Below are 23,158 nucleotides of genomic sequence, written 5' to 3' on the forward strand. Positions count from 1 at the left end.
ATACATATAAAGTAACACATACCATGTAAAATGAGTTTATTTTGTTGGGCAGACTGGATGGATTGTACAGATCTTTATCTGTCGTCATTTACTATGTTACTATGAGACAGGCGCCACCTTATAGACTGGTTCTCATAAATTGGTTAGTCTAAAGGTACCCCTCTGTCTCTATCAATTTTGTAATACTAAACTGTTCTGGCTACCCTTTTTAAAGTTGTTAGAACTTGTAAAGATTTCACTTGTTTTTCAAGTGTGGTGGTAACAGAGGAGGTAGAGTGTGACTGTCTGTTCTATTATTTTTAACTCTGTTCTAGGAGTAGATGATATGTACACATGATTTCCAATGGCTTACCTGTTTCTACTTTTCTACAGGCCCCTAGTTTGTTCAGCTTTTCTCTGTACCACTCTTAGAACAAGGAACTAGGGTACATTTGGGGACCAGACCCTATAACCACTGTCTGTCAATATGCACTCTAGTGTTACACTTTTGTTTCTCCAGTTCTGTCCTCTACCTTCCCCTAACCTAGGTCAGTAGTAGGCCAGATGGAAAAAAAACTGTCTCCTTTTTGTAGGGTTTTTTTTTTCTAAACATAAGGTCAAATTGGACTAGGGGCATTCTGGTACTTTTTATTTGTTTGTTTGTTGCAGTTGTATTTCACTTTTAACTCTCCAGCTCTAGCCCTTCATCTCCTTCCTATATCTCTCTTTTCCTAGAGCCTACTCTAGTACACTGTGCTATGCTGTTGCACAGCCCTTTATTGAATTTTCAAGTGCTAGTCTTACTTCCAGTGCAGAAAAGTCACTGTGCTAAAGATTACCGCACTGCGCATTCAAAATATTTAAAAACTTGATCTTAACGTATTAAAAAAACAAACAAACTGGTCTAGTATTGCACAGGCCCCCCCTTACTATTGCATTTTTATAGCTGGGGTGAAATGGCCCTACTTTGTTTGGACTTTATGAGGAAGTAGGTAATAACGTCAGAAACGAAATGCTTCTTGTATGTTTTTTTTTTTTAACTGGTCACAAGTGCTTATAAGGGAACCTAAAGACACCATGAGCGGGGCCCGTGTAAAAATATTCGGCACCCTAGGTGAATCTTCACCCTTGTCCTCCTCTTCCCCTAAATTAATTTTCAGGTTCCTAGCCAGTCTGGTCCCCCGCCAAGATTAGGATAAATAGACCAGTCATAATCACCCTCCAACAGTTCTGATTATGTCCAATGGTGATAGAAGTTGATATAGTGTGTCAAGATAAAGTAACCCGAAACATAAAGCGGGGAACCAACGCTCCATTCACCGTCCCCTTATCTTATCTTACTTTCCTCCCCTCTGATCTCTATAGAGAAATAGGATCGAGCTTTCTTCCTGCAGTAATCACTGTGGGCAGGGCAAAGTGGAGATCATCTCCCAGAGGGCCATGGGCTGTTCTTCTCTTTCCCGGAACTGCCGAGTTCAAAATAGTAGTTCTTGTTTTCCCAAGGTACAGCAAAAGTGTTTGCTAATTTCCTGAAGTGTCTTTCAGATATGTTCACTGACTGTAGGGCTTGTCAGTAGTAGGAGAGCCTGCGGCGATGCTATCCAATCTACCCTGAGAACGGCTCGCCGATTCTTCTAGGCTGAGCTGAGCTCAGCTCAGCTGCGTGCCGGAACTGAGTGAGGCAGGGACAGGGTGGGGGTGGGACTGTTTTAGTCACAGCCTTTGACGTAGCTCACATACATTGGCCGTTTCTTGCCCTATATTAATATCAAGCAGCGAACGTCCGAACTCTCTCCAGTAGGGGCTCAGGGCTTCTCTTGCCGTGAGAGCTGAACGGGAATATCGGCCAAAGTAAGTATAGTCGAATAGAGTAGTAGATATGTTCCAACTTTATTCCCCTTTCAGCTTTTTCTGTTTTGCATCGCTAATTTGTAAGCTGGCTGACTGGGGAGCTGCAAAGGGTTAAAAGAAATCCTTGCAGTGTCTGTAGCCGCAGAAAGTTTGTGGAGGGACTCTGGCCGGCAACGTGCATTTTATGCAGTAAGCTGCCTACGTGGAGCTGACTGAGGTGTGGGAGGGGGGTAGACCAGAAGTTCTTTCACTCCCAGGACATAATCATGTGTTGTCCTATTGTCATAGAGTTCTGCACCCTGGTTATAAAGCCGCCTTTTCCTCCTTCACTTCACCCCTCCCCATCCTATGGAGGCTAAGCGGGGAGTGTAGATCTGGGATAGCTACGTGTCACTTATTGCGCATGGGCCTAGGACATGAAACGAACCCCCCCCTGTAATAAAACATTTAATTTAGTAGGCTTGATCTCTTAATTTTTCATGCAGAGTAGTTAATTTACACGAAAAAAACAAATTCAGAATCATATCACTCAAGTTATGGGTGGATTTTGTTTCGAATTTTACTCTGGTAGAAAGTATTTTGTAAGCGTTCTCAGATGTTTTGTTGGAGGAAAGTACTTAAGTTTGTCTGTAGTTGTCGAAATACTTGATTGTATATTCTTTGATTTACTGACTCTCCTGTAGGTTTCAGGCTACTTTGAATAACAGCCTTTTACCTTTATTTTTTGTGTGTATTTGAAACGCTAAAAATGTATTACCTATGTGGATTTTGCCACAACAATCAGTTGAACAGCTCTGCATTTGCTGTTTTGTTATTAATGTGCGAAAGTTCTTTGGGAGGTTATAACTTGGTTGAGATTTAAGTGGTGACGTTGGCAAAGTAGTACAGCAGTCTCTCGCCGGGTCTTGGCTAATCCTTACCCTGTTTATTACAGCAAAACATATGCATCGCTGGGTAATTTTATCTTTGGGGGCGGGGGGGGGGGGGGGGGGGGGTTGTATGCTGCCCCAAAAGAAAATTAGGTGTGTGGGGCCTGGAAGGGGACTGTAGCTGGGGCGATTGTGACATTCCATATGGTTTTAACGTTCTTTTCTAAAACTAGGTGAAGTTCGTTATAGTTCTACCATTTTATTCGCTCTTCACAAAATAAATCCATACTCAAGATAAGTTAGAATCCACTACTACACAAGTTATTTTCCTGCCTAAGGTATAGGTACAGCAAAAGTGTGCGAATGTTGCCTAATGAACAGAAGGCTTTTTCACAGAGGCAGACATTGCGTAAAGCTGTGCATTGGACAACAGTGCACAGTATATTAAACTAGTGGTAATAAAGTAATTAGTTATTTTGGCTCAGTGCATAGAAGATTTGTAATGTTGAGCATAAAGCAGGAGCTTTAATGCCAAGTTTGAAGAGACATAGTTAAATCATTCTTCCACAGTAGTGTCTGAGGATTTAATGCCTATTACTAGCATAATAGTACCTGCAACTTTGTGGTCTCCAAGAAGAGTATGGTTAAAGACAGAAGGGGGGGGGGGGGGGGGGGGGAAGAGATGTGTGAAGTTGCAGTTGCCTATAGAACGGAATTTGGACCCTGATGATCAAATCCCTCGTGCTGTTCCGAACAGTGCAGGGGATTAAAGCCCTCATGATCAACATTTGAAAGCATGCAAATTTATGTTTGTTATTAAGTTTTGATCATTCTGCTGGAGAATTGTGCATTGGCATGCACTTAAGGCACAATCCTCCCGCAGGAGTTGTTTGACAGGTTGGGGCTGTCAAAAAAAACAAACAAACCAAAAACTTGGACCTGTCAAATAGGAGACCTGCCCTGCCACACCGTGCCTCATGCAAGGGGGTGAAGGTACCTTATATGGTAGGGAAACCCCACCAGCATATCCCAGGATGCACTGGGCAGGGTCCTGCCATTTTGGAGGAGGGAGTGCTACTTCCTCTGTCATTGCAAGGTTCATGGAGGGAGAAGGAAAAGGCCACTGGGCCATCAGGGAAACTTGTCTGGGTGGACCTCCAGTCCCTTTTGGGGGGGAGAGGCCTGTAAAGCATGCAAATGTATGCTGGACAGGGCTCCCCAATGTTCTGCAAACCCTAAGGCATCTTCAAGTTGGTGTAGGGTTTGCTGCGGGAGCAGTGCTGATGTTTGGCACAATGCCTGCTGAGCATTGGGGAAGAATAGTAAATGCCCTGTTTAGCATGCATTTGCGTGCTGCTTGCAGTCTGAGTTCGTGAGCATGTTTCATATGCTCATGGGCTTTGGTCATGGGGCGGGAGCAACGAGGGCTCTAATAGCCTCCAGCGCTCACGTTTGCTTCTGGTTATTGGTCCCCAAGCCCTTGAGCAGAAAAAGATTATTGGTACTCATTGTTCATGTGCTGGAATGCAGTTCTTCACTTGTTGGGGTCAAACAATCACTCAGCTCAAGGGCAATATCAGTGCATTGAGACAGCATGTGTCTGTCAATCATCTCTATGTGCATTAAAAAATATTTATATAAGAACCACTAGAGGTAACTTACTTGATACTAGCTGTTTGTCAATATTTCAGCATCAGAAAAATTTACGCTTGGAGTAGCATTCCAGCACATGCGTATATATGTCAATACTGTGTGCATATCTGACCAGAAAAAGTGTTAGTGCGGTGGACACACAGTTTGTGTAGGTCCTATTTGCATACAACTTGTTTACTGTATTGGGAATAAATAATTGAACATTTAAGCTTTTGTGTTGGCTATGTGCTAAACCATTGGCACACAGCTCTTACATAAGCTTTTTGCATCGGTCTACACTTGGGCTTACAATTTGTGTTGTACCTGAGACAGTAGAAGGTGAAAGGATGTGCCCAGGGTTTTAAGTCTGTCACCAACAGAAGCATCACTTGTCCCTTGTTTCCCTGGTCCTTACTTCTGATGTCTGAAAAGGGAAAACTGTTATCACAGACTTGGGAAAGAAGATGGTGTCAAAAGCAGAATGTTGGTTTGAGTAACTTATGGGCCAGCGTTGAACCTTTTTAAGCTGCTATTTAGAGGCCGACTGAAACTGAATTAGCAGCCAAAATTTGCTCTTTGGCTTTGGCCGAAAACAAAACAGGCCCCTCCACTCTCTCACTACCTGAAGGCCCTCCCTGGGTTTACTTCTAAATCCCCTGGTGGTCTAGTGGTGGCACCCCACCCTCTCAGGCTGCCTGGGCCTACCTTTTAAATCTCCTGGTGGTCTAGTGGTATCTTTTGTGCAAAAGCTATCCACCAGTCACTCCGGCTTATGCTGGCTCCAATCTCAAAATGGCTTCTGGGACCATCCGCAGCAATCTCAGCAGCATATTAGCTGAGGAACTAGCAGGGGCAAGAGCAGCTGGGGATCGCTGTTGCCCGGAAGAGACCACTAGATCACTAGAAGATTTAAAAGGTAACCTGGGTGGTCTGAGGGGGGGGGGGGGCCTTCCACTAGACCACCAGGGCATGTAAAAGTAGGCCTTTGGGTGGTGGTAGCTTGCCGGGGAAGGGTGGGTGGGTTCAGTTTTTAGCCAAGACTGCTCTGGCATTTTTGGCTAAAATCTGGATGTTGGGTTGGTTTTAGTCGGCTTCTACTGCTAATCTGAGTGCAGTCCCACCCCTAGTGACATACAGTATGTTGAACATGACAAAAACAAACATATGCTCTAGAAGCATCTATAAATAAAGCTTTAATATATTTTTTTGAAGCAACAAAAGATTGCTGTAAGAGGTTGTGGTAATGCATTCCATAATATAAAGTTGTTCATTAGATTTTGACTTCTGGTGAGAGGTCTAATGTAAGGAATATTTCTATTTGGAAACAACTTAATGGATCCTTAGTCCACAGCCTAGTTGGGATATAGAAACATAGGGGGTCAATATTCAGCATGGATTAAATGAGATGTAGAGGTTCACTTAAACCATACTGAGTGAGCTGGCGGGCTGCCCATATTTAGCAGCACTTAACTGGGCAGTGTCAGGTGAAAACCCCCCTCTCCTACTTTATGGAATCCGAGGCAGTCTGGGGGGAGGGGATTTAAGTCAAAGAGGAGCTGTTAGGCAGTTCTGTCTTTGGCTCTTAGTCTGTGGGTGCTAGTGCTGAATATTAGCTGGCATCCACATATCTTTAGGTTGCTGCCTGATGATTTTAGAATTGTACAACACTTAATTGCTTCTATGGAAATGAGTATGTAGTGTGTAATTTTTTTTTTTAAATAAATGAACCAGTGCTCCCCCCTCCCCCATCCTAATGGCCAACCTCTCTTCATACTGGGAACTTAACCAGAGGTGAGCCTTGGTAATCTAGTGGGATGGTGCAGTGGTTCTTTGTTCTGCCCAGTTGGCTCAGTATTCAAAATGGCAATTCTAACCTTTCATGACTGTATGACCTATAAGGGTCCATCTTCCTTTTAAGGCCCATCTCCTGTGCATTTATATGTAGGAGGTATTTAAATGTCTTTCAGATTTTTCTCTACCGTTCCTTATCCTGGAGGGTATACATTTTTTTAGATCTCTCTCCCCCCAATTATGACAAACACCATTTTAGTAGCTGTCCTCTGAACAAACGCTATCTTTTTGAAGGTGGAGGAGTGGCCTAGTGGTTAGGGTGGTGGACTCTGGTCTTGGGGAACAGGGGAACTGAGTTTGATTCCCACTTCAGGCACAGGCAGCTCCTTGTGACTCTAGGCAAGTCACTTAACCCTCCATTGCCCCAGGTACAACTAAGTACCTGTATATGTAAGCCGCATTGAGCCTGCCATGAGTGGGAAAGCGCGGGGTACAAATTGTACACAGTCCTTCATGAAATCTCGTCAGATAAAGTATTGCCACCTTCTTGCTGGCAATTCCTCTGTGCACCCAGTCATTGTGACTTTTTTGCTGTTAACTTATATGTTTGGCCATATTCTGATCATCAGATACGATCACCCCAGATCTGCTGTTGTGCATAAAAGAACTTTGCCCCCTTGTTGTACTGGTCTGTTGCATACCAAATATAGAACACTGCATTTTTAAAAAATTAAATCTTAGCTATCAAACTCTAGACTGTTCTTCACACTCTTATTGTCTGCATCTTCCAGGTGTTTACCCTGATGGAGATTTGGTAATTGTGGGGAAAGACAAACATTTCTTGGTAGTCTTTCAGAAAATGATGAACCAGACCAAAGGGGAGATCCCTACTATAATACCACTGGTAGTAATAAACTTCATTTACCACTACCTTTTTGCTCCTACTCAACTAGTTTCAAACGGTCACTTTATTTCATATTAGGGGTGTTTATTTATGATGCAGAATAATGTTTAAAAAAAGCCTTACTGAAATCAGGTATACCATGGGGCTTATTGAAAGCACTTAGACTTAAAAAGTTGCTTGGATTACTATCGGCCTTATTTTCGAAAGTGATGGGCGCCCATATTTCGACCCAAATTGGGAGATGGGCGCCCATCTCGCAAAGGCGCCCAAATCGGTATAATCGAAAGCCGATTTTGGGCGTCTTCAACTGCACTCCGTCACGGGAACGAACAAAGTTGACGGGGGCATGTCGGAGGCGTGGTGAAGGCGGGACTGGGGCGTGTTTATCGGCAGAGGAGAGATGGGCGCCTTCGGCCGATAATTGAAAATAAAAAAGGGCTGCAGAAGCGAGAATTTGGGTTGCTTATGCTGGACCCTTTTTTTTTTTTTTTTTTTTTCACGACCCAAGTCCCCAAAAAGTGCCCCAACTGGCCAGTTGACCACTGGAGGGAATCGGGGATGACCTCCCCTGACTCCCCCAGTGGTCACTAACCCCCTCCCACCACAAAAAAAGAACTTTAAAAACTATTTTTGACTGCCTGTATGCGAGCCTCATATGCCATACCCAGCTCCCTGACAGCAGTATGCAGGTCCCTTGGAGCAGTTGTTAGTGGGTGCAGTGGACGTCAGGTAGGCGGACCCAGGCCCATCCCCCCCTACCTGTTCCACTTGTGCTGGTTAATGTTGTGCCCGCCAACCCCCCCCCCCCCAAAACCCACTGTACCCGCATGTAGGTGCCCCCCTGCACCCCTTAGGGCTATGGTAATGGTGTAGACTTGTGGGCAGTGGGTTTTGGGGGGGATTTAGGAGGCTCAGCACACAAGGGAAGGGTGCTATGCAATTGGGAGCTACTTTAAAATTTTTTTTTTTTTTTAAATTTGTAAAAGTGCCCCCTAGGGTGTCCTGGCATGTGAGGGGGACCAGTGCACTACGAATCCTGGCCCCTCCCACGACCCAATGCCTTGGATTTGTTCGTTTTTGAGCTGGGCGCCTTCGGTTTCCATTATCGCTGAAAACTGATAGCGCCCAGCTCAAAAACGTCCAAATCCTAGGCATTTGCCCCGCACAACCCGTATTATCGAAAAAAAGATGGGCGCCCTTCATTTTTCAAAAATACGGTTTGTCCCGCCCATGGAGATGGGCACCCACTTTTGATTATGCCCCTCTGCGGCTTTGTAAGTCTGTGCTTTGAAAATGTATGCCAATGTGAAACAGTCACCTTGGGTCAATTGCAGACCCAGTCAAAGAAATTGACCAGCTTTGTTTATTCATTTGATGTACCTGCTTTGTCACTGCCAAAATGGTGTACAATAGAATTCAAATAAAACACACAAGTTTGTCGGACAAGTCTTATCTCTGGTAAAGCCATGGTGCCTCAGATCGTGTAACCTAGTACAGTGTTTCCCAAGTCCAGTCCTGGAGTACCCCTTGCCTGTCAGGTTTTCAGAATATCTACAATGAATATGCATGAACTTGATTTGTATATACTACCTCCATTCTCCGAGGACAAGCAGGCTGCTTGTTCTCACTGATGGGTGACGTCCACGGCAGCCCCTCCAATCGGAAACTTCACTAGCAAAGTCCTTTGCTAGCCCTCGCGCGCCCGCGCGCACCGCGCATGCGCGGCCGTCTTCCCGCCCGAAACCGGCTCGAGCCGGCCAGTCTTCTTTTGTCCGCACTCGGTACGGTCGTGTTTTCGCCGTGTCGAGCCCCGGAAAGTCGACCTCGCGCGTCCAATTTGTTTTGAACGTGTTTTTTTCCTTCGGGAAAGCTTTGTCCTAGTCGGGAAGTGCTCCGGAAACCCCCCGCCGGGTTTCGTGTAAATCCTCCCCGTACTTCCAGCTTTTTTGCCCCGGTAAGTTTTCTTTCGTCGTCGGGGTAGGCCTCTTTTCGGCCTCGGTCGAGATTTTTTCTCCCTCTAAATTTGGTGCTTCAAATTTCGCCATTTCGGCTTTTGATTTCGCCGGCGTGATTTTTCCGCCCATGACATCGAAGCCTTCCAGCGGCTTCAAGAAGTGCACCCAGTGCGCCCGGGTTATCTCGCTCACTGATCGACACTCGTCGTGTCTTCAGTGTCTGGGGGCCGAGCACCGCCCTCAGAACTGCAGTCTGTGTTCCCTGCTTCAAAGGCGGACTCAGGTAGCGAGACTAGCCCAGTGGAACGTGTTGTTCTCGGGCTCTTCGTCGGCATCGGCACCGGGATCTTCGAGTGCATCGACGTCGTCAGCGTCCAGACCATCTTCCTCGGCCGCCCCTGCATCGAGTGCATCGAGGCATCGGGCCTCTGCATCGGCGCCGAGACATCGGATAGCTGCATCGACGTCGGTGGTACCAGGACCTCGTCTGCTGATGTCGTCGGACGGTGGTGCATCGGGTGGAGTGCAGGTGAGGGCTGTCCATTCCCCCGCTGGTGGCGGTGAGCCCTCGGGTGGGTCTCCTCCTACCCTGAGGGCTCCTGCGGTACAGCCCCCCCGAGATCGACCTTCTTCAGTCTCGGCCCCGAGGAAGCGACGGATAGATTCGACGTCCTCCTCGTCGGTGCCGGGGAGCTCTGGTGACATGCTTCGGAAGAAATCGAAGAAGCATCGACACCGGTCTCCTCCCCGTGTCGGCACCGAGAGCTCTGGGTCGCCGAGGGATTCGGCACCCAGCAGGCATCGGCACCGAGAGGACCGCTCACCCTCTGTTCAGGAGGTGTCGATGCGCTCCGCTCTGGACAGCCCGGAACAGCCTCCACGCCCGGAACAGGTACTGACGTCGACGCCTGCATCGACCTCTCAGCCTTTCTCTGCAGCCGCTCTAAACGAGAGCCTCCGGGCCGTTCTCCCAGAGATTCTGGGAGAGCTGTTGCGCCCTACCCCTCCGGTACCGGCGGTGCTTGCGCCACCGGTACCGTCGAGCGTGGCGCCGGCTGGCCCATCGCCCAGGTTGAGGTCCCCGACGTCGGTACCGCGTGCGGTACCGACCGCGGCCACCTCCCAGGAAGGCTCCCCGACTACGTCGGCGGAGGGAGCTTCGCCGATGCGGGCGAGGGAGTCTACCTCTCGACGCCCCCATCGTGGACGGGGTTCCACGGAGTCGAGCAGGGCGAGGTTGCAGACACAGGTCCGTGAACTTGTGTCTGACACCGAGGGTGAGGCCTCGTGGGAGGAAGAGGAAGATCCCAGATATTTCTCTGACGAGGAGTCTGAGGGTCTTCCGTCTGATCCCACTCCCTCTCCTGAGAGACAGCTTTCTCCTCCCGAGAGTCTGTCTTTTGCCTCCTTTGTCCGGGAGATGTCTACGGCCATCCCCTTCCCGGTGGTTGTGGAGGACGAGCCCAGGGCTGAAATGTTTGAGCTCCTGGACTATCCTTCTCCACCTAAGGAAGCGTCCACTGTTCCCTTGCACCATGTCCTGAAGAAGACATTGCTTGCGAACTGGACCAAGCCATTAACTAATCCCCACATTCCCAAGAAGATCGAGTCCCAGTACCGGATCCATGGGGACCCAGAGCTGATGCGCACTCAGTTGCCTCATGACTCTGGAGTTGTGGATTTGGCCCTAAAGAAGGCTAAGAGTTCTAGGGAACATGCTTCGGCGCCCCCGGGCAAGGACGCTAGAACCTTAGACTCCTTTGGGAGGAAGGCCTACCATTCCTCTATGCTCGTGTCCAAGATCCAGTCTTACCAGCTCTACACGAGCATACACATGCGGAATAATGTGCGGCAGTTGGCGGGCTTGGTTGATGCTCTTCCCCCTGAGCAAGCCAAGCCTTTTCAGGAGGTGGTCAGGCAGCTGAAGGCGTGCAGAAAATTCCTGGCCAGAGGAGTTTATGACACTTTTGATGTTGCGTCCAGGGCCGCTGCTCAAGGTGTGGTGATGCGCAGGCTCTCATGGCTGCGTGCCGCCGACCTGGAGAATAGAATCCAGCAGCGGATTGCGGACTCGCCTTGCCGTGCGGATAACATTTTTGGGGAAAAAGTCGAGCAGGTGGTAGAGTCTCTCCACCAGCGGGACACCGCATTCGACAAGTTCGCCCGCCGGCAGCCTTCAGCTTCTACCTCTACAGGTAGACGATTTTTCGGGGGAAGGAAGACTGTTCCCTATACTTCTGGCAAGCGTAGGTACAATCCTCCTTCCCGACAGCCTGCGGCCCAGGCTAAGCCCCAGCGCGCTCGCTCTCGTCAGCAGCGTGCGAATCAGCAAGGCCCCGCGGCTCCCCAGCAAAAGCAAGGGGCGAGCTTTTGACTGGCTCCACCAGAGCATAGCCGACATCCAAGTGTCAGTGCCGGGCGACCTGCCTGTCGGAGGGAGGTTGAAAGCTTTTCACCAAAGGTGGCCTCTCATAACCTCCGATCAGTGGGTTCTCCAAATAGTCCGGCAAGGATACACCCTCAATTTGGCCTCACAACCTCCAAATTGTCCACCGGGAGCTCAGTCCTACAGCTTCCAGCACAAGCAGGTACTTGCAGAGGAACTCTCCGCCCTTCTCAGCGCCAATGCGGTCGAGCCCGTGCCATCCGGGCAAGAAGGGCTGGGGTTCTATTCCAGGTACTTCCTTGTGGAAAAGAAAACAGGGGGGATGCGTCCCATCCTAGACCTAAGGGCCCTGAACAAATATCTCGTAAAAGAAAAGTTCAGGATGCTTTCCCTGGGCACCCTTCTCCCCATGATTCAGCAAAACGATTGGCTATGCTCTCTGGACTTGAAGGATGCCTACACACACATCCCGATACTGCCAGCTCACAGACAGTATCTGCGATTTCAGCTGGGCGCACGCCACTTCCAGTACTGTGTGCTACCCTTTGGGCTCGCCTCTGCGCCCAGGGTGTTCACAAAGTGCCTAGCTGTGGTAGCAGCGGCGCTTCGCAGGCTGGGGGTGCACGTGTTCCCATATCTCGACGATTGGCTGGTGAAGAACACATCCGAGGCAGGAGCCCTGCAGTCCATGCAGATGACTATTCGCCTCCTGGAGCTACTGGGGTTTGTGATAAATTACCCAAAGTCCCATCTTCTCCCAGTGCAGAAACTCGAATTCATCGGAGCCCTGCTGGATTCTCGGACGGCTCGCGCCTATCTCCCAGAGGCGAGGGCCAACAACTTGTTGTCCCTCGTCTCGCGGGTGCGAGCGTCCCAGCAGATCACAGCTCGGCAGATGTTGAGATTGCTGGGCCACATGGCTTCCACAGTTCATGTGACTCCCATGGCCCGCCTTCACATGAGATCTGCTCAATGGACCCTAGCCTCCCAGTGGTATCAGGCCGCCGGGGGTCTAGAGGACGTGATCCACCTGTCCACGAGTTTTCTCGAATCCCTGTATTGGTGGACGATTTGCTCCAATTTGACTCTGGGACGTCCCTTCCAAATTCCTCAGCCTCAAAAAGTGCTGACCACGGATGCGTCTCTCCTGGGATGGGGAGCTCATGTCGATGGGCTTCACACCCAAGGAAGGTGGTCCCTCCAAGAAAGCGATCTACAGATCAATCTTCTGGAGTTGCGAGCGATCTGGAACGCTCTGAAGGCTTTCAGAGATCGGCTGTCCCACCAAATTATCCAAATTCAGACAGACAATCAGGTTGCCATGTACTATGTCAACAAGCAGGGGGGCACCGGATCTCGCCCCCTGTGTCAGGAAGCCGTCAGCATGTGGCTCTGGGCTCGCCGTCAAGGCATGGTGCTCCAAGCCACATATCTGGCAGGCGTAAACAACAGTCTGGCCGACAGGTTGAGCAGGATTATGCAACCTCACGAGTGGTCGCTCAATTCCCGTGTGGTGCGACAGATCTTCCAGGCGTGGGGCACCCCCCTGGTGGATCTCTTCGCATCTCAAGTGAACCACAAGGTCCCTCAGTTCTGTTCCAGGCTTCAGGCCCACGGCAGACTGGCGTCGGATGCCTTCCTCCTGGATTGGGGGGAAGGTCTGCTGTATGCTTATCCTCCCATTCCTCTGGTGGGGAAGACTTTGTTGAAACTCAAGCAAGACCGAGGCACCATGATTCTGATTGCTCCCTTTTGGCCGCGTCAGATCTGGTTCCCTCTTCTTCTGGAGTTATCCTCCGAAGAACCGTGGAGATTGGAGTGTTTTCACGGCCTGGATGTTGAGGGCGTAGACTTTGCCTCTTTGGGTCTGCCAGAGGGTGTCTCCCGCATCTTGCTTGCTTCCAGGAAAGACTCCACTAAGAGAAGTTACTTCTTTCATTGGAGGAGGTTTGCCGTCTGGTGTGACAGCAAGGCCCTAGATCCTCGCTCTTGTCCTACACAGACCCTGCTTGAATACCTTCTCCACTTGTCTGAGTCTGGTCTGAAGACCAACTCCGTAAGGGTTCACCTTAGTGCAATCAGTGCATACCATTACCAAGTGGAAGGTAAGCCGATCTCAGGACAGCCTTTAGTTGTTCGCTTCATGAGAGGTTTGCTTTTGTCAAAGCCCCCTGTCAAGCCTCCTACAGTGTCATGGGATCTCAATGTCGTTCTCACCCAGCTGATGAAACCTCCTTTCGAGCCACTGAATTCCTGCCATCCGAAGTACTTGACCTGGAAGGTCATTTTCTTGGTGGCAGTTACCTCGGCTCGTAGAGTCAGTGAGCTTCAGGCCCTGGTAGCCCAGGCCCCTTACACCAAATTTCATCACAACAGAGTAGTCCTCCGCACTCACCCTAAGTTTCTGCCAAAGGTTGTGTCGGAGTTCCATCTGAACCAGTCAATTGTCTTGCCAACATTCTTTCCCCGTCCTCATTCCTGCCCTGCTGAACGTCAGCTGCACACATTGGACTGCAAGAGAGCATTGGCCTTCTATCTGGAGCGGACACAGCCCCACAGACAGTCCGCCCAATTGTTTGTTTCTTTTGATCCCAACAAGAGGGGAGTGGCTGTAGGGAAACGCACCATATCCAATTGGCTAGCAGATTGCATTTCCTTCACTTACGCCCAGGCTGGGCTGGCTCTTGAGGGTCATGTCACGGCTCATAATGTTAGAGCCATGGCAGCGTCGGTAGCCCACTTGAAGTCAGCCACCATGGAGGAAATTTGCAAAGCTGCGACGTGGTCATCTGTCCACACATTCACATCTCATTACTGCCTGCAGCAGGATACCCGACGTGACAGTCGGTTCGGGCAGTCAGTTCTTCAGAACCTGTTTGGGCTTTAGGATCCAACTCCACCCCCCGAGGGCCCTGTTTGTTCTGTTCCAGGCTACACTCTCAGTTAGTTGGTAAATTTTTTAGGTCAATCTCAGTTATGTCCTCGCCGTTGCGAGGCCCAATTGACCAATGTTGTTGTTTTGAGTGAGCCTGGGGGCTAGGGATACCCCATCAGTGAGAACAAGCAGCCTGCTTGTCCTCGGAGAAAGCGAATGCTACATACCTGTAGAAGGTATTCTCCGAGGACAGCAGGCTGATTGTTCTCACAAACCCGCCCGCCTCCCCTTTGGAGTTGTGTCTTCCCTTGAAGTGTATTGTCTTGCTACATACTGGACTGGCCGGCTCGAGCCGGTTTCGGGCGGGAAGACGGCCGCGCGAGGGCTAGCAAAGGACTTTGCTAGTGAAGTTTCCGATTGGAGGGGCTGCCGTGGACGTCACCCATCAGTGAGAACAATCAGCCTGCTGTCCTCGGAGAATACCTTCTACAGGTATGTAGCATTCGCTTTATATTCAAATCTCTTTCGTGCATATTCATTGTGGATATCCTGAAAATTTGACTGGCAAGGGGTATTCAAGGATGGGACTTGAGAAACACTGACCTAGTAGATCTAGGAATGCCACTGTCCTCTGTTTTAATATCAGTTGGACCTGTAATTCCCAGCCTCTCCTGGCTACACTCTAAGGAATGCTTTAGGTGGTAAATATGCCAAAACTATGATGAGGGTTCTGCTCCAGTGCTGGTTGTATGTTTGATTCTGCAATGTGAACGGATATGCCCTTGAAGTCGTTTGGTTGGGAAATCCTATATAATAATTCTCACCTCCAACAGGATGTGCTTGGGACCGTGCCTGCCGGAAGTGGTCTGCTAGGCAGGCATGCACTGACCTCAGTGACAATTTGGCAAAGCAAAACAATCTTGAGTGCTGGCCATTAGGACTCAGGGTTGATAGGAGAGTTTTAAAAGACTGAAGGAACCGAAAGTGTTAAATGGGGGGAGGGGGGAGTTCTGAAAGACATGAACATTTGGGAAAGGAAAACAATCTGAATGCTGGCCATTAGGACACAGGGTAGATAGGAGAGTTTTAAAAGACTGAAGGAAACGAAAGTGTTAAACTGGAGAAGGGGGGTGGGGAGTTGTGAATGACTGAAAGACATGCAAATTTGGGACAGGAAAACAATCTCAATGCTGGCCATTAGCACATAGGGTACATAGGAGAGTTTTAAAAGACTGAAGGAACCAAAAGTGTTCGGGGGGGGGGGGGGGGGGGCAAGTTCTGAATGAAAGAAATTAAAATTTACGACAGGAACACAATCTGAATACCGGGCATTTGTACACAGGGTGGATAGGACACTTTTTTTAAAAAAAATGAAGGACGTGAAAGTATTACATCTTGGGGGAGGGGTGAGGAGGAAAGCGGTGGGGTATCCGGATACTGGGCGTTAGGGCCACGGGGTACATAGACTTTTGAAAGTCTTAAGGAACCCAAAGTGTGGGAAGGAGGAGGAAAAGGAGGGGAGGGAACGGGGTGAGGGGCATTAGGAACAGGGGAGGGGGCCCTGTCACACACTCTCATTCTCACACACACACTGTCACACAGACAGTCTCACTCTGTCACACACCTGCACATTCACTCTGGCTCTCTCTCTCAAACATAGAAACTCCCAGGAAAACCTTGCTAGCGCCCGTTTCATTCGTTCCAGAAACGGGCCTTTTTTACTAGTTATATATAAATTCTAGGATTTGTATTTCTTGGGAGGGGGCCTTGATTGTAAACAAGCCTTTCTGGTTGGATTTGTTATGAGCTAGAGCACAGTAAAACTGAGAGTGGGGTTATCAAATGGTAACATACCATGCGAGTTCAAGGTCATTTGTTCAGTTATCTGGTTAAAACATCTTAACTAATTATAGAGGAAAAATGGAGAAAGGCACCCAGTTTTTCTATTGCTGATCATAAATGACATTTTACAATGATCTTTGAACTGTCAAATGTGCTCCCTTCAGGAAGATCTGAGTTTTATACTGAATCTGTAGTGTATATAGTAAAATGAAAATTATAGCTAGCCAGTGGAGCAGCTACACCAAAATACATGTGTTTAGGTGAACTCTTATCACCCTTTTTTGAGAGGGGGCGAGGTATTCTCTCAGGGTCTTGTGTTGTAGGCGTAATCATTTTTATTTTTGGTGTAGAAGTTCAGGATATGACAAAGTTGGAATTGTATGTATACAGTAGAGGGAATGGCTGGAAAGTGGTACATAAGGGAATGTTGTTTTGCTACAGTTGATTTGTTATCAAAAAGGTAGATTTAGCTGATGGTACTGCACCAACTTTACAAGTCAAATGATGGCTTTCATAAAAGTGAAGACAGATTGGAAGCTTTGGGCTATTTTACCTTGTCTTGGAAACTTGCCTTCAAGCTTGAGGGGTGGTGCTGTAAAAAATGACTTGAGAACCCTAATTGAGATTGGATAGAAAACACAAGATTACGTGTAACCAGAGTACTGCCTTTGACCGTACTCTGCTCTGTGAGCTAGCAAGAATGAAAAAAAAAAAAATCTTTTGACTTGATACTTTTCTTGACTGAAAATATTTAATTTGAAGCTGTTGAAGAGGGCTTGCACTATCCTAAATGCTGTACATTTATTTTGAGAACCCTTTGAATGGGTTAATTTATCAAATATTGGCAATTTGAAAACCTAAAACTGACTATAAAGTACCTTAAAGATCCTGAAACAAGTCACTGCGTGGATACATTTTCTTATGTTAGAAAAGTACAGACATTAAACTGTCAGTGCATTTTCAGGCTTCTCTGGAATTGACTTTTTGACATTTTGTTTGCTTTGTAATTTATCCTGCATTTTATTTTAGCAACTTCATCCTATGGTACTTGTCTCTGATCTGACTCCCTGATGTCTGCCCTTGCAGAAGCTGAACCAAGAAATAAAGACCTCTAGCTAGGAGGAGACAGGACAGCACAATTTTTTTTTAAATTCTCCAGCTAAAGAAATTCTGCCTGGTAAAAATGGTATGTGCAGAAATATCTAGGTGTCATTTAGCACCATATAGCAAATTGTGCAAGTTTTCCCAGATAACCTTTGAACTAAACAGCATTACAGTAATGCAGTAGATTATCACAGTGCCCAAGGTATGTCCTGTAGTTACTACTGATAATCTTGGTGTTCAGTTGGACAACCATTAGCAACAAGTTTCCTCCATTTCCTTCTTTGCATTTCCACTGTATAACGCAGGTGTCACCAGAGAGTAGTGACTATTGAGCCGTTACACTAGAGTTCATATGAGCCTCTCACTGAAGAAACTAGCAAAACTTAGGTTTCATCTATTCATGTATGTAGATGATGTGCCTGTTTTCATTTAGATCCATACTAAAAGGGATTGAGTCATAGATGAGATCAAATCAGGAGTCAATATTTTGGAAAACTGGGTGACAGCATTCAAATTTAAATTGAACAGAGAGAAAATTCAGTTTCTAGTGCTAACACCCCCCTATAGCAAAGATAACTATTCCAGTGTGGATGTAGAAGGAATCAAATACCCAATCTTAAATTCTCCGAGGACAAGCAGGCTTAAAATTCTCACGTGGGTAGACGCTGTTACTGCGTTGCCCGGTTTGACAATGCCATAGAAAAAATGAGAGCTTTTTGGAGTGCGAGCAGTGCTTCTCCAGTGCGCATGTGTGAGTGCCTTCCCGCCTGCAGCACCAATACGCCGGCTCAGTTTCCCTTTTTCTGCATGAGGAGCAGCTGCTTTCTGTAGTAGCTCCTTACACGTCCAGTCAGAGCGCGTTGTGCTTTTTTTTTTTTTTGTAGTGCCTTCAGTGATCTTTTTCGCTTAACCCGCTTTTGTTGTGTTTCAAAAAAAAAATTCCTTTTAGTTTCTTTACTTTCTTTTTAGCCTGCGTTGGTTTTCGACATGGGCTGTTTTTCTTGTGCCTTTTTTCCAGTACCTTCACGTCTCTTGATTTGCTTTAAGTTTTTCTTTCCATGTTCACGAAGACTCCCAGTGGCTTCAAGCATTGTACTTGGTGCAACCGGACCATCTCGGGGAAGGACACCCATTCTTGGTGTCTTCAGTGCCTGGGGCATGACCATAGCCCGGCCAACTGTGTCCTCTGCTTTCGTTTGAAAATGAGGACTCAGGTTTCCCGACAGGCTCAACACGTCAGGAGTTTTGGAGCCCGGTCCGGTCCCTCGGCATTGGCATTGAGGTCTGAGGTGTCGCACTGACATCAGGAGCCCAGGTAGGGATGACTGCGTCGAGGCCCCGTGACACTGGGAGCAGTGAGGCATCGAGTGGGTATCCATCTGTCTCGAGGCCTACTGCTATGCAGGACCCCTAAGATCGCCCTTTGTCGGACCAAACCCCGAGGCAATGGGAGGATTTGACAGCTTCCTCGTCGGTACTGAGGAGCATGGCTGACCTGCATCGGGAAAAAGCAGAAAAGCACCAACATCGATCTCCGATGCATGGTGCTGGGAGATCCAGGGTTCTGAGAGATTTGGCACCTGAGAAGCGTTGATGCCAAGAGGACCGCTCCCCCTCTATCCAGGAGGTGCCGACACTTGTGTCTCCAAGCAGCCGAGATCCTGCTCCGGCCCCAGCAATGCTTCAGCCGACGTCAGTCTTTCCCGATGGCGGCCCTCGATGAGTGCATCTGGGCCTTGATCCCTGAGCGGCTGGATGGCCTGATGTACGTTGGTATTGGGGGTGCTTGCGCCTGCCATAGCTTCTGCTGTTGTCTCCGGCTCCGCTTGCAGCACCGGTGTCAACAGCCACCCAGGCTGTCACCTCCTCGATGTCAGTGGAGGAAGCTTCACAGGAGGCGAGGTGGGAGCCAGTTTCTTGATGTCGCTCTCGAGGACATGTGTCCTTGACATCGAGGCAGGCCCAGTCTCAGACATCCCTTAGGGAATTATGTGATACAGAGGAGATACGCTCGTGGGTGTCAGAAGAAGATCCCAGGTACTTTTTTCCTCCGACGAGTCCTATGGGATTCCTTCTGAGCCCTCCCCACCACCTGAGATCCTCTTTCACCTCTTTTGTATGGGACATGGATGATGCCATTCCATTCTATGTAGAAGTGGAGGATGAGGCCAGGGCCAAGTTGCTTGAGGTCCTGGACTACAATCCCCTACTAAGGAGGCAGTGACAGCTCCTCTGCACGAGGTACTCGGAAGTCCTTGTCAGGAACTGGGCATCCCCTATGTCTGTCCCTGTGGTCCCCAAAAAGATTGACACCCAGGATTGGATCCACGGGGAACCTGGTTTGGTGAGGTCTGTTACCCCACGATTCCATGGTGGTGGATGCTGCTCTCAAGAGAGCCAGGAGTAATAGGGCTTTGCCTCGGCTCCCCCAGGCAGAGAAGCTAGAACCCTGAACTCTTTTAGGAGAAAGATGTATCAGGCCTCTATGCTTATTGCCTGTATCCAGTCATACCACCTCTTCTTGAGCATATACTTGCGGAACTCGGTGCAGCAGCTGTCAGACTTTTATCCTTAAAATCGAGCGTGGTACCGGAAGATTGGAGGGTGGCCAACGTAACGCCAATTTTTAAAAAGGTTCCAGGGGAGGTCACGTGATGCACTGAGAGCGCCAGCAGCTGAGCTCCGGGATCCCCGCTCCTTGTTTTGCCTGAAAACAGCAACTAAAGAAAATTCCGGCAGCCTCTGACCTGGTGAGTCGAAGCGGGAAGGTGTATGGACCAGTTCTTAGTCTCCATGCCAGCGGGATCTACAAAAAGAAGTGTTCGGACCGAGAGAGGAAAATCGCCGCCTTTGCTCGCGGTATCCAAGATGGCGGACGGGGAGCCAGGAACGCATGCCGAGTTTTCGGAGCGGCAGCTCTTGCAGATCTCAAAAGTGATCGAGCTAGCCTTGGAGCCCCCATTGGAATCCCTGGCAACCCAGTTGAACAAAATGGATGCCAACATTGCGGAAGTTTCGAAGCGCACACAAGACCTAGAGCAACGAATGTCTGACATGGAAGACACGTGGGCCACAAGCGCGACAAAGATAGAAGAGCTGGAAGCAAAGATCAATGTGCAGGCTGAGAAACTGGAGGACTTTGAAAATAGGGCCCGCCGCTCCAATTTGAGGCTAGTAGGTATACCTGAGACTGTGTCTGACAAAATGCTGGGGCCCATGCTGGAAAACTGGCTTCAAAAGGAGTTTGCACTCTCGGACAGCAGAGGAGGCCTCTGTATCGAAAGGGCACACAGGCTCGGGAGATTTCAAGAAGGCAAAAGGCCGCGAGTTGTGATAATTAAAAAACACAATTTCATTTACAAAGAGGAGATCATGCATGGATACAAATTAAAAAGAGAGACCCTGAAATTAGAGGGAAACGCAATTTTGATTTTCCCAGATTATTCAGCAGGGATACAGGAGAAAAGAAGGAGATTCCACCCTATATGTTCAACACTAGCAGAAAAGAAGTTGGTTTTGCTCTGTCCTACCCAGCAGTTTTAAAAATACAAATGCATGGGACATGGACTGTCTTCTCATCAGAAAAGCTGGCAATGGACTTCCTGAACAAAGAATTCAGTGACCAGACACCACCCACATGAGGGAAGACAAGAGGAGCTGAGAAGGTTGGATCACTTCTGAGAAAAAGTGCAGACTGTTGGACATTGAGAAGTAGAGAGTGAGTGCTGAATGACTGACTTTGTGGGTAAGATGTGGATTAGATTGCTGTAAATAGGATTTGACTGGGAAAGGAAGGGGGATCCCAGCACACGAGTGACCCAGGTGACGCTTTATGGCAGCACACATAGTTGGCATTGGAGGGGATAAAAGGGGGGGAGGAAGGGGGGAGGGGATGGGGGAAAGATCAAGCAATATAGTAGGGGTGTTCTGGTGGCGGGTAGGACCGTTGAGATCATGGGAGATGACCAGAAAAGAAGCGTGGGTCGCTGTCTCCTGGGAGTGGGGCTGGGCTCCTGGGGGAACCGATCAGAATGGATTCTATACAAATATGCAATAGAGAATGGTGATGCCACATGCTAACCAGCTAATCAGAATTGTTTCTTGGAATGTCTCTGGCATCACATCCCCCATCAAAGGTCTAAAATATTGGCCCAGCTTAAACATCACAAAGCAGACATCGCATGCATCCAAGAAACTAAGCTTACTGATATTGAGCACGAAAAACTGAAACAGTGGGTGGGAGTTTGTTATTACTCCTCATCAGGAGGGAAAAGAAGCGGGGTAGCGGTCCTTATCAGGAAAGGGCTCCCATGCCACACAGAATTGATTCACTCAGATAAAAAGGGAAGGGTATTATTACTGAAAATAAATATACAGGGGCAGATGTGTTATTTGTGCACGATATATGGGCCTAACGTTCAAGCTTCCCCCTTTTTTCCAAGAACTAATAGCACTGGGACTAAAGTACACTGATGCGCCATGGATTTGGGTGGGAGATTTTAATGAAGTTATGGATCAGCAAGCCGATCGATCGGGAACGAGGCGACCGGTAGAGAGGGAGGGGGTGTTAGACTCTATGTGCATGGCTTTAACCTTAGTGGACCCGTGGCGGCGGACCCATCCCCTCACAAACGATTATACCCATCAATCTAAGGTCCATTTAACCTGGTCCCGACTAGATTACATATTAGTGGCCCATTCATTGTTCCCACGCATAACAGCAGCAGAAATAGGCCCCCTGGAGGTGTCTGACCATTCGATAATTTGGGTGGATATAGATCTTGCGGGCCCCGGGAAGTGGGACAGGTTATGGAGATTCCCGTCCTTTTTGTATAAAGATGAGAACTTTTGGAAGTACATTAAAGAGCAGTGGAAGGCCTATGTGGATACCAATGCAGAATCCTGTGAATCCCCAATAGTGTTTTGGGAGGCATCGAAAGTGGTCCTTAGGGGGAGTATAATAGCATACATGAGCGCCAGGGGGAAGAGAATTGCAGCCGGAATAATCAGATTAGAGAAGGAGTTGAGACAGGCGAAAAAGAAATATCTGAAGACCCAATCGAAGGAGCATAGGGACGCCATGGTGGCAACCTCAGTGGCCCTCAACTCCCTCATACATGACCAGACAAAGAAAAGGCTGTGGGTGAGGGGGATGAGATTTAGACGATTTGGGAATAAAATGGGGAAGATGCTGGCACAGGAGCGGAAGAGGTTGATTACATCAGTGATCTCTTCTTCGGGAACCAGGATAAGGACCCCAGAGGGCATAGTGGAGGAGTTTCACGCATTCTTTACCAGGCTTTATGCAAGGGGGAGAGGAAGAAGAAACCCCGGTACAAGATTACATAGATGATGCGGGGATGCCCTCGCTGCCGCCTGGCGTCTGCGAGGGGCTCTCGAGACCTATACAGATGCAGGAGATACAACAGGTGCTTAAGTCATTGCCACAGGGCTCGGCGCCGGGGCCGGACGGCTACTCAGCAGAGTACTACAAGCTTCTGCCAGCAGATTTTGGGGTGCCATTATTAGAATATTATGAGGCGGTGGTACAGAGAGGGAGTTTTACTAGGGGAGAGAACGAGGCCTGGATTACGCTAATACCCAAACCAGGGAAGCCAGAGGATCGTGTAGGTTCTTACAGACCCATATCGCTCATCAATGTAGACCTCAAGATTTTAGCCCGGGTACTGGCAAACAGGCTGGCACCTCACTTGACTACTTTGATAGGACAATACCAGGTAGGATTTGTAAGGGGGCGACATTCCGTGCTTAACGTACGGAAGGTCTTGTTAACTATTGCCCAATGCCGTGCAACAGATACTCGTCTTTTACTGGCAAGCCTTGACGCTGAAAAGGCTTTCGACAAAGTGAGATGGAGCTACTTATTTCGGGTACTGGAACATGTGGGTGTGTCGGGCTGGTATTTAGAAGCCGTGAAAGCTTTGTATGCGACACCCACAGCTAGATTGC

The 23,158-nt window shown here is 48.5% G+C and overlaps 1 protein-coding gene across 1 annotated transcript in view; it reads left to right on the plus strand.

Annotated features, from left to right (window-relative positions):
• Positions 1–1,746: 1,746 nt before the first annotated feature.
• Positions 1,747–23,158, plus strand: part of HDLBP (high density lipoprotein binding protein) — a gene marked incomplete in the record, with an annotated part of 521,467 nt that continues 500,055 nt past the window's right edge. The window contains 1 exon segment of the mRNA XM_030216982.1: positions 1,747–1,830.

This window comes from Microcaecilia unicolor, chromosome 10 (assembly GCF_901765095.1).
Source record: "Microcaecilia unicolor chromosome 10, aMicUni1.1, whole genome shotgun sequence".
NCBI lineage: Eukaryota > Metazoa > Chordata > Amphibia > Gymnophiona > Siphonopidae > Microcaecilia > Microcaecilia unicolor.